The sequence below is a fragment of the Stenella coeruleoalba genome, assembly GCF_951394435.1.
Source record: "Stenella coeruleoalba genome assembly, chromosome: 19".
Taxonomy (NCBI): domain Eukaryota; kingdom Metazoa; phylum Chordata; class Mammalia; order Artiodactyla; family Delphinidae; genus Stenella; species Stenella coeruleoalba.
In genome coordinates, this window is record NC_137165.1 from 55,164,094 (window position 1) to 55,175,548 (window position 11,455).

The 11,455-nt window shown below is 43.6% G+C and overlaps 1 long non-coding RNA gene across 1 annotated transcript; it reads left to right on the forward strand.

The window, feature by feature from the left end:
* Positions 1-8,456: 8,456 nt before the first annotated feature.
* Positions 8,457-10,856, forward strand: LOC307177981. The gene is made up of 3 exons (XR_013825116.1): positions 8,457-8,511; positions 10,040-10,113; positions 10,827-10,856. It is a non-coding gene; the product is annotated as an uncharacterized lncRNA (long non-coding RNA).
* Positions 10,857-11,455: the final 599 nt, after the last annotated feature.

An 11,455-nucleotide genomic window follows, 5' to 3' on the forward strand; every position in this document is an offset into this window, starting at 1 on the left:
TACGTCTGCATCTTTATTCCTGTCCTGCCCCTAGGTTCTTCAGAACCATATTTCTTTTTGATTCCATATATATGTATTAGCATACGGTATTTGTTTTTCTCTTTCTGACTTACTTCACTCTATATGACAGACTCTAGGTCCATCCCCCTCACTACAAATAACTCAATTTCGTTTCTTTTTATGGCTGAGTAATATTCCATTGTATATATGTGCCACATCTTCTTTATCCATTCATCTGTCGATGGACACTTAGGTTGCTTCCATGTCCTGGCTATTGTAAATAGTGCTGAATGAACATTGTGGTACATGACTCTTTTTGAATTATGGTTTTCTCAGGGTATATGCCCAGTAGTGGGATTGCTGGGTTGTATGGTAGTTCTATTTTTAGTTTTTTTAGGAACCTCCATACTGTTCTCCATAGTGGCTGTATCAATTTACATTCCCACCAACAGTGCAGGAGGGTTCCCTTTTCTCCACACCCTCTCCAGCATTTATTGTTTGTAGATTTTCTGATGATGGCCATTCTGAGTGGTGTGAGGTGATACTTCATTGTAGTTTTTGATTTGCATTTCTCTAATGATCAGTGATGTTGAGCATCCTTTCATATGTTTGTTGGCAATCTGTATATCTTCTTTGGAGAAATGTCTATTTAGGTCTTCTGCCCATTTTTGGATTAGGTTGTTTGTTTTTTTGATATGGAGCTGCATGCTGCATTTTTTGTTCTAGTTCCGTAAAAAATGCCATTGGTAATTTGATAAGGATTGCATTGAATCGGTAGATTGCTTTGGGTAGTTTAGTCATTTTCACAATATTGATTCTTCCAATCCAAGAGCATGGTATATCTCTCCATCTGTTGGTATCATCTTTAATTTCTTTCATCAGTGTCTTATAATTTTCTGCATACAGGTCTTTTGTCTCCCTAGGTAGGTTTATTCCTAGGCATTTTATTCTTTTTGTTGTAATGGTAAATGGGAGTGTTTCCTTAATTTCTCTTCCAGATTTTTCTTCGTTAGCGTATAGGAATGCAAGAGATTTCTGTGCATTAATTTTGTATCCTGCTACTTTACCAAATTCGCTTATTAGCCCTAGTAGTTTTCTGGTAGCACTGTTAGGATTCTCTATGTATAGTATCATGTCATCTGCAAACAGTGACAGTTTTACTTCTTCTTTTCTGATCTGGATTCCTGTTATTTCTTTTTCTTCTCTGACTGCTGTGGCTAAAACTTCCAAAACTTTGTTGAATAATAGTGGGGAGAGTGGGCAACCTTGTCCTCTTCCTGATCTTAGAGGAAATGCTTTCAGTTTTTCACCATTGACAGCAATGATGGCTGTGTGTTTGTCATATATGGCCTTTATTATTATGGAGGTAGTTTCCTTCTATGCCTACTTTCTGGACAGTTTTTATCATAAATGGGTGTTGAATTTTGTCAAAAGGTTTTTCTGCATCTATTGAGATGATCATATGGTTTTTATTCTTCAATTTGTTAATATGGTGCATCACATTGATTGATTTGTGTATATTGAGGAATGCTTGCATTCCTGGGATAAACCCCTGTTGATCATGGTGTATGATCCTTTTAATGTGCTGTTGGATTCTGTTTGCTAGTATTTTGTGGAGGATTTTTGCATTTATGTTCATCAGTGATATTGGCCTGTGGTTTTCTTTTTTTGTGACATCTTTGTCTGGTTTTGGTATCAGGGTGATGGTGGCCTCGTAGAATGAGTTTGGGAATGTTCCTCCCTCTGCAATGTTTTGGAAGAGTTTGAGAAGGATAGGTGTTAGCTCTTCTCTAAATGTTTTATAGAATTCACCTGTGAAGCCATCGGGTCCTGGGCTTTTGTTTGTTGGAAGATTTGTAATCACAGTTTCCATTTCAGTGCTTGTGATTGGTCTGTTTATATTTCTTCCTGGTTCAGTCTCGGATGGTTGTGCTTTTCTAAGAATTTGTCCATTTCTTCCAGGTTGTCCATTTTATTGGCATATAGTTGCTTGTAGTAATGTCTCATGATCCTTTGTATTTCTGCAGTGTCAGTTGTTACTTCTCCTTTTTCATTTCTAATTCTGTTGATCTGAGTCTTCTCCCTTTTTTCTTGATGAGTCTGGCTAATGGTTTATCAATTTTGTTTATCTTCTCACAGAACCAGCTTTTATTTTTATTGATCTTTGCTACTGTTTCCTTCATTTCTTTTTCATTTATTTCTGATCTGATCTTTATGATTTCTTTCCTTCTGCTAACTTTGGTTTTTTTTTGTTCTTCTTTCTCTAATTGCTTCAGGTGTAAGGTTAGGTTGTTTATTTGAGATATTTCTTGTTTCTTGAGGTAGGATTGTATTGTTATAAACTTCCCTCTTAGAAATGCTTTTGCTTCATCCCAAGGTTTTGGGTTGTAGTGTTTTCATTGTCATTTGTTTCTAGGTATTTTTTGATTTCCTCTTTGATTTCTTTAGTGATTTCTTGGTTATTTAGTAGCATATTGTTTAGCCTCCATGTATTTTTATTTTTTACAGTTTTTTTTCCTGTAATTGATATCTAGTCTCATGGAACTGCGGTCAGAAAATATACTTGATAAGATTTCAATTTTCTTAAATTTACCAAGACTTGATTTGTGACCCAAGATATGGTCTATCCTGGAGAATGTTCCATGAGCACTTGAGAAGAAAGTGTATTCTGTTGTTTTGGGATGGAATGTCCTCTAAATATCAATTAAGTGCATCTTGTTTAATGTGTCATTTAAAGCTTCTGTTTCCTTATTTATTTTCATTTTGGATGATCTGTCCATTGGTGAAAGTGGGGTGTTAAAGTCTCCTACTATGATTGTGTTACTGTCAATTTCCCCCCCCCCTTTTTTTTTTTTTGCAGTACGCGGGCCTCTTACTGTTGTGGCTTCTCCCATTGCAGAGCACAGGCTCCGGACACGCATCCTCAGCGGCCATGGCTCACGGGCCCAGCCGCTCCGCGGCACGTGGGATCTTCCCGACCCGGGGCACAAACCCGTGTTCCCTGCATCAGCAGGCGAACCCTCAACCAGTGCGCCACCAGGGAAGCCCTAGGCTTTATTTTAAAGTCTATTTTGTCTGATATAAGAATTGCTACTCCAGCTTTCTTTTGATTTCCATTTGCATGGTATATCTTTTTCCATCCCCTCACTTTCAGTCTGTACGTGTCCCTAGGTCTGAAATGGGTCTCTTGTAGACAGCATATATATGGGTCTTGTTTTTGTATCCATTCAGCCAGTCTATGTCTTTTGGTTGGAGCATTTAATCCATTTACATTTAAGGTAATTATTGATATGTATGTTCCTATTACTGTTTTCTTACTGTTTTGGGTTTGTTTTTGTAGGTTTTTCCTTCTCTTGTGTTTCCTACCTAGAGAAGTTCCTTTAGCATTTGTTGTAAAGCTGGTTTGGTGGTGCTGAATTCTCTTAGTTCTGCTTGTCTGTAAAGGTTTTAATTTCCCCATCGAATCTGAATGAGATCCTTGCTGGTAGAGTAATCTTGGTTGCAGGTTTTCCCCTTTCATCACTTTAAATATGTCCTGCCACTCCCTTCTGGCTTGCAGAGTTTCTGCTGAAAGATCAGCTGTTAACCTTATGGGGATTCCCTTGTATGTTCTTTGATGCTTTTCCCTTGCTGCTTTTAATATTTTTTCTTTGTATTTAATTTTTGATAGTTTGACTAATATGTGTCTTGGCATGTTTCTCTTTGGGTTTATCCTGTATGGGACTCTCTGTGCTTCCTGGACTTGAGTGACTACTTCCTTTCCCATGTTAGGGAAGTTTTTGACTATAATCTCTTCAAATATGTTCTCAGACCCTTTCTTTTTCTCTTCTTCTTCTGGGACCCCTATAATTTGAATGATGGTGTGTTTAACGTTGTCCCAGAGGTCTCTGAGTGTGTCCTCATTTCTTTTCATTCTTTTTTCTTTATTCTGCTCCCTGGCCGTTATTTCCACCATTTTATCTTCCAGCTCACTTATCCGTTCTTCTGCCTCCGTTATTCTGCTATTGATTCCTTCTAGAGTATTTTTAATTTCAGTGATTGTGTTGTTCATCACTGTGTGTTTGCTCTTTAGTTCTTCTAGGTCCTTGTTAAACATTTCTTTTATTTTCTCCATTCTGTTTCTGAGATTTTGGATCATCTTTACTATCATCACTCTGAATTATTTTTCAGGTAGGTTGCCTAGTTTGTCTTCATTTATTTGGTCTTGTAGGTTTTTACCTTGCTCCTTTGTCTGCAACGTATTTTTTTGTTGTTTCTTTTTTTTTGATGGGTGGGGCTGTATTCCTGTCTTACTGGTTGTTTGGCCTGAGGCATCCAGCACTGGAGTTTGAAGGCAGTTGGATAGAGCTGGGTCTTGGTGCTGCAGGAGGACCTCCAGGAGGCCTCACTCTGATTAATACTCCCTGGGGTCTGAGGTTCTCTGTTAGTCCAGCAGTTTGTAGTCGGAGCTCCCAGCACAGGAGCTCGGGCCCAACCTCCAGCCTGGGAACCAAGATCCCACAAGCTGGGTGGCGTGGCAAAAAATAAAGAAAGAAAGAAAGAGAGAAAGAGAGAAAGAGAGAGAGAGAGAGAGAGAGAGAGAGAGAGAGAGAGAGAAGCAGTACAATATCAAAGAATAGAAAACAAAATAAAACTAGAAAGATAAAAAATATATTAGGAAAAATAAAAATATAATTGAAACAACTGCCATGAGGTAAACTAAAACCACAACAAAAAAAGGAAAGGAAAAGTGGGGGGGGGGGAGCCAAAAGGAGAAAGCAATAACAAAGTATAAAGAATAAAATAAAATTAGAAAAATAAAAGATTTATTAGGAAAAATAAAAATATAAACGATCAACAACAATGAATCAATAAGGTAAAACAGAACCGCAATCTAAAAGAGGAAAAAAGAAAGAAAAAGAAAATGGTGGGGTGAATGGAGAGATTGGGATTGACATATATACACTAATGTGTATAAAAATAGATAACTAATAAGAACCTGCTGTATAAAAAAATAAATAAAATAAAATTAAAAAAAAAACACACCAATAAATAAATAAATAAAAGAGGAAAAAAAGGAAAAAAAAAGCCATGGCTATGGGGACAGAGTTTAGACGGGGGTGGAACTTATGCAGGGGTGGGGTTTAGGGTGGGGCGGGACCTGCATCGGTGGGTGGGTGATGTTTGAGCGTGGGGCAGGGCCTACACTCAGGACCCATGTAGCCGGAAAAGGCCCTGGGGACGGGGCCTAGGCAGGGGGACATTCAAGCGTGGGGGTGGGGGGCTTCTGTTTAGGACCTGCATCAAGGGGAGAGGCAGCACGTGAAAAGGAGGGTCTCCAGAGTGTGGAGTTGGGGAGTCTGGAGGAAAGGCCCTGAGTGAAGGTGAGTGGGTGGGGTTTAGACCCCGTGGGCGTTGGAGGGGGTCTCAGAGGGGGGTCTCCGAGTAGAGGTCAGGCCCCGGGTGGGTGGTAGGGGTGGGGCTTGGGTTCTGCGTGGCAGAAGGGAGGCTCCGAGGGCAGAACATTAGGCCCAGGAGGCTCCCCGGTGCCTAAGTGGACAGGGAAGGCACTGGCCACGTTCCCTTCCGTTCCTTCATGCCCCTCCCCCACCATCTCCCCCAGGGTCTCCCCTGTCGCCACTGGACCCCTAACCATGCGAGGGTCCCGCTGGGTGTAGGCACTCCTCCCCTCCCCCAGCCAACCCCCAGGGGTGCCGGTCCCGGAGATCCAGCCTTTACTTTTGCTCCCCCTTCCCTCCCTCCCACTCCCTCAGGACCCGCATGGCTGGAGGGGGCTTAGGCTTGCAGAGGATCAGGCCCGGGATCTCAATGGGCTCCTGGGGGCCCAGGTGGGCAGGGGAAACCTGGCCACGCTCCCTTTTGATCTTCTGCCCTCCCAGTGGTCCCCCAATTTCCCCTTCGGGTGTGGGATCCCTTCCCCTCCCCCAGCCGCCCCTCAAGGACGCCAGTCCCTCAAGGACGCCAGTCCCATCCCGCCTCCACTTCTCCCCCTTCACTCCTCCCACACCCCACATCCTACCCAGTCCCTGGAGCTTCCTCCCGTCCCTTTAGGTGTCCGTGGTCCCCCACCGGTGCCTGGTAGGTGCCCTAGTTGGGCGGAGACGAGAATTCCGCGTCCTCCTCGTACGCCATCTTGACTCCGCCTCCTTAAAGTTTTTCACGTTGGAGAAAATGTGAAATTCTTTTAATTTTTAATCCATGGAGAGTTCACTACTTGTGTGGTCACCTGCTTTTGTGGGTGACTCGTTGCCCTTTTGCACCTATGAGACCCTCCTGATTAGTAATTGGTGCTCAGTACTCTATGCGTTAGACATTCCTGTATCATGTTCAAGTATTTTTCATGGACAATAAAGTGTTTGATGCAGTAAAAAAAAAAAAAATATATATATATATATATATATATATATATTTATTTATTTATTTAGGCTGCCCCAGGTTTTAGTTGTGGCATGTGGACTTCTTAGTTGTGGCATGCAAACTCTTAGTTGTAGCATGCAAACTCTTAGTTGTAGCATACATGTGGGATCTAGTTCCCCAACCAGGGATCGAACCCAGGCCCCCTGCATTGGGAGCACAGAATCTTACCCACTGGACCACCAGGGAAGTCCCTTGAATCAGGATTTGAACTGGAGCAGCCAGGCTCCACGTCTGCGCTGTGACTGTGCTATGGTGTGATGTCGTGCTGGAGATACTGCGTGTCTCTCGATGCTAACACTGCACAGCAGCCGGATGGGACACAGAGGGAAGTGCAGACAAGCAGTTTTCTGAGGTGGGCGCTGTTGGCTGCCTGCCCTTCCAACTGCTACTGACTCCCTCTCCCCCACCCCACAGCCATCCCTTTCTCACCAGCAGAGACCTCTTTTAGTTAATTAATTAATTTGTTTATAGTAAGGTGACAACGACTTATCACATTATATAAGTTTCATGGGTACGACATTATATTTCTACTTCTGTATTCCCCTACAGCGTGCTCACCACCCAAAATTTCATTTCCACGTATCACCACACGGTTGATCGCCTTTACCTATTCCCCCCCCAGCCCTCTCCCTCTGACCACCATTACTCCTTATCTATGTGTTTATTTTTGGTTGGTTTGGTTTGTTCATTTATTTTGTGGGTTTTGTTTCTTTGTTTTTTATATTTTGCCTATGAGTGAGATCATATGGTACGTGTCTTTCTCCATCTGACTTATTTCACTTAGCATAATACCCTCGAGGTCCATCCATGTTGTCAAAAATGGTAAGATTTCATCTTTTCTAAGGCTGAGTAGTTTTCTTTTGTGTGTGTGTGTGTGTGTGTGTGTGTGTGTGTGTGTGTGTGTGTGTAGCACATTTTCTTTATCCATTTATCTATCAGTGGACACTTGGGTTGTTTCCATATGTTGGCTATTGTAAATAATACCACCATGAACATAAGGGTGCATGTATCTTTTGGAATTAGTGGCTCTTGATCAAGTGTTTTCAGGGGTGGTGATCCCCGCCCACTGGCCCAAATTCCTAAGGTTTGAATTATGATGGAGGAAAACCTATCTGGTTCCCTTCTCTGGTGTTTGGTTAATGTATGGACATGGGACCAAATGGACATGAACCAGGGAGCTTTGAGGAGGGTTTTCCTCAATAATAAAAAGGATACAGGTAGTGGGGAGAGAGCAAGGGAGTGTCACTTTACAGCGGAGAAGCCTGGCAAACACTGCCTTGCCCAGTGATCCAGGTTTGCATCATCAGCGATAAGTCGCGTGCTATCAGGTACCCCCCCCCCCCGATATGATGTGACAAGGCCACTCCACACTTCTGCAGTCTTCCCAAAATCATAAGTCCAGTCTAACCATGAGAAAAACATCAGACACTCAAATTGCAGTACCTTCTACAAAATAGACCAGCGCTTCTCAAAACTATCAAGGGCGTCGAAGACAAGGAAAGATGGAGAAGCTGCAACAGACACAAGGAGACTGAGGACACAGGATGACTAAATGCAATAAGTATCCAAGGTGGGACCCTGGATCAGAAAAGTGAGTGCAATTCGAATGCAATTTGCAGTTTAGTTAAGAAAAAGAGGAGCTGGGTGAGGTGTATAGAGGAGCTCTCTGCTACCTTTGCCACTTTTCAGTAAATCTAAATTTATGCCGAAGTAAAAAAAATATATTTTAAAAAAAGTAATGGGGGGAAAAGTTGCACAGAAGGAAGGACCCTCCTCTTTGCAAGACCTTATCCTGTGTCAAGGCCATCTTGACACCATGAAGGGTGACATTAGTCACCTGCTAAGGGCAGCAGGGTGATGAGAGAAGAGAGAACCTGAGTATCTGACCATATCGTCAAGCCTTGGAACTACCCAATTTTGTAACCCCCACCTGCCCCCACCTGCTTCTCTTTATGTGAGATAATAAACCCTTTTTGTTAAAGTACTTTTAGGTTGAGACAGTTTTTTGTTTGTTTGTTTGTTTTTCCTGTTACTTGCAGCTGAAAGCATCCTACCTGGTCCATTTCAAGGCCCAGACTTGTCCCCTTGGCCCAGGTGGGCCTAGACCAAACTGTTGCCTGTTATTTACCTGTGCTGCCGTCCCTTGGTCACAGATTGTGTTGTCTGGGGCCAAGGCACCCTCGTGCCAGTCCGCTTAATTAATCTTGTGTGGAGCCCAGGTGCCAGAGTGATCCCAGCAGGGCCTGGGAGATGATTGTGCTGGAGCAAAACAAAGGGGAGCCGCTAGACTGTGACAGCTGATATTAAAATGACTACAACTCACATCATATCCAGACTCAATGCATTATATTCCTAATAAATAATGGGTTCCTGCAGGTTAAGTGTCTGTTGCCACATTCCAATTGTTGATATTTAATTAGCTCTAAAATTAAAGCTTTCTTTTATTGCCACACCGCTAAGATGACTCTCTCCCTAATTGATTGAGATTAAAGTACCTCCCAAAGATCCCGGCATTCCTTTGTCAGCCCAAAGTGTGAGAGGATTTTAATGAAAACGTTTGACATTTCAAAGTGTGGTGTAAATGTCTTTAAATGAAGCAAAAGATGGTGTTTTTGTTCTAGTTCGCAATCAGGGTGCTGATGGGCAAGGGAACACCTTTTAATAGGGATGAGGTTATATGGGTGGGGTGATGGCTCAGGGATGATTCAAGTTGGCTATGACAGGGTTGTGGAAGGGGCCAGCCCTCACTTATTGGGGAGATAGTTGGCTTGGAGTTATTTTCCAGGTTTGAGACATAGGGAAGGGAGGCAGCCAAGAGTGGCACTATCTCGAGGCCCCTCTGATTGTCTGCAGGGTGGGGGGATTGGAGTAGAAAGAGGACTGGCTTTGGGGCCCAAAGTTGGTTAGAACCCAAGTTGGTTAGAACCCAGCTCTGTCACTTAACAAGTTGGATGGCCTCAGCGAGTTACTTTGTCCTCTGTATTTCAGTTTCCTAATCCTCAAATAAGGTTAATGGCACCTACGTCTCAGGGCCATCACTAGAATAAATTGAATCATGTTGGCAAAAGAACTGAGTCTGGGGCCATAGTAGCTGCTCAGTAATGGCAGCTGTAATTAGCTCCATTAGTTAATTAGGGCTTAACTGACTTACCCATCTATGAGTAGGGCAGAGTGAGACTCTCACTGGCCTTTGAGAGTTAGGCTAACTGCTCCATCCAACTCCAGATCTCTCTGCCTGGGTGACGTCTTGGGAAGGTATAAGGTAGCCCCAGCCTGGCTTGACAGATGATCTGACCAACCCCTTTGCCTAAGCTCCTGTTGCTGCTCTCTATCTAAGCTCTTTGAGCCAGAGGTTCTTGGCTTTTCTCTGTTTCAAAGTCTTTCATAAACTGAAATCAAGGTGTTGGCCAGGGCTGAGGTCTCATCTCAAGGCTTGACCGGGGAAAGATTGACTCCAAACTCACGTGACCGCAGATCGGGAACTAAAGCCTAACCCCAACCTCCTTAGCACCGTGGTATAAAGAAGGAGCCAACTTAGGGGTAACTAAGTCCACAACAGGAGTTTCCATATTGCCCCCTGCCTGACCCCAACCTCTGAACTTAACCTGTCTCCTGATTTCAGTTTTTCCTTTAGACTGCTCAGTCCTACAAGAATCTGAGTGACCAGTCTTTATGACAAGGATTATTTAACATTAGGTGAGTGATGAAAGCTGATTTAATTCATTTGGAAGCGATCTTAAACACGTCATTGTCCTCTAACTATGGCTGTGCCACCTCCCCTGGTGGGCCATTCCTCCCATAGAAGTTTCTGGAAGTTTGCAAGTTCTTCCTTAATAGAATCAAATCTGTCACCTCATTGCTTTCACCAGTCAGTCTCTCTGAGCTGCTTTAATTACCTTCGTGATAACCCTAACTGCCATTTGTCCAGTTTTCTGCTTCTGCCCTGCTCTGCACACGTGGTAGTGTTATACTAACTGGCTCCTATGGCTGGACGGACCCAGGTGACCACTTCTGACCAATGAGTTGAGTCACTTCTGGGCTGAGCATTTACTTACTAATGTGAGATCCACTGTGGCTCTTTTCCCTCTGCTGTGGTGATCAGCAAAGTTTCTGTTGCTGGCTCCTCCATCTGCCTGGATTCCAGAGCGAGGACAATGACAGTGCAGGGACAGAGGCCCAGAGGGTATAGGACAGGAATTAGAAATAGACTTTGAATGTTTATGCAACTGAGATTTTGGAGTTGATTGTTAGTGGAGCCTCACCTATCCTATCCTAACGAATACACCCTGCTCTTCAGTACTACACTCTAGTTTAGTTGTCCTGGCCATTGCGGGAAGGGCACACTGGGTAAACACTAGGGAAGCTGGGATATTTTCTTGTAAGACTACAGATGTTTCCTCCGTCGGCAGTTACTCAGCTACAGATGCACAGTATGAAGGCTGTGGGAAGCCAGAGGTAACAAGCTGCAAACCTGTATCATCTTATTTCCCACTGAACATGGCATGCAGCCTACCAAGGTCCTCAAGACAAAGAACATAGCCTCCTGGAGACTGCACGCATGCTCAGACCTGATCCGGGCCGGCACAGGCGTCAGGTCCCCTCCCCTGCTGCACATCGGCTCTCTGTTAGCAGGCCCCGAGTTGCAGGGAGAGCAACGCTGCCCCCGTGCACGGCATGCTGTCCTCCGAGCACACTAGGATCAGCACATTCATCAAGTGGAAAACAATTCCTGGCTCCAGAGCAAGGGGGCTGATGGGTAGGTGGGGGCATCGTACTCCTGTTTCATCTTCCTTTTATAACTTGGTCGTTTGGTTGAGAAGGGATATTGGGCCAGATAAGACACGAAACGTATTATTCTCCGGGTTTCTGACTCTCTGCTAAAATAAGTCTCTTGGCTTGTGAAATTCGAGCACACTTATGAAAAAAGAGCAGATGCCTGTTAAATTTGACAATTAGCTTTGGGACTAGAAAGCTAATCAGAAGCACAGCCCTGACAGTGGTGATTTGATCCTATCTTCCTGAGGATACCTACTGATGC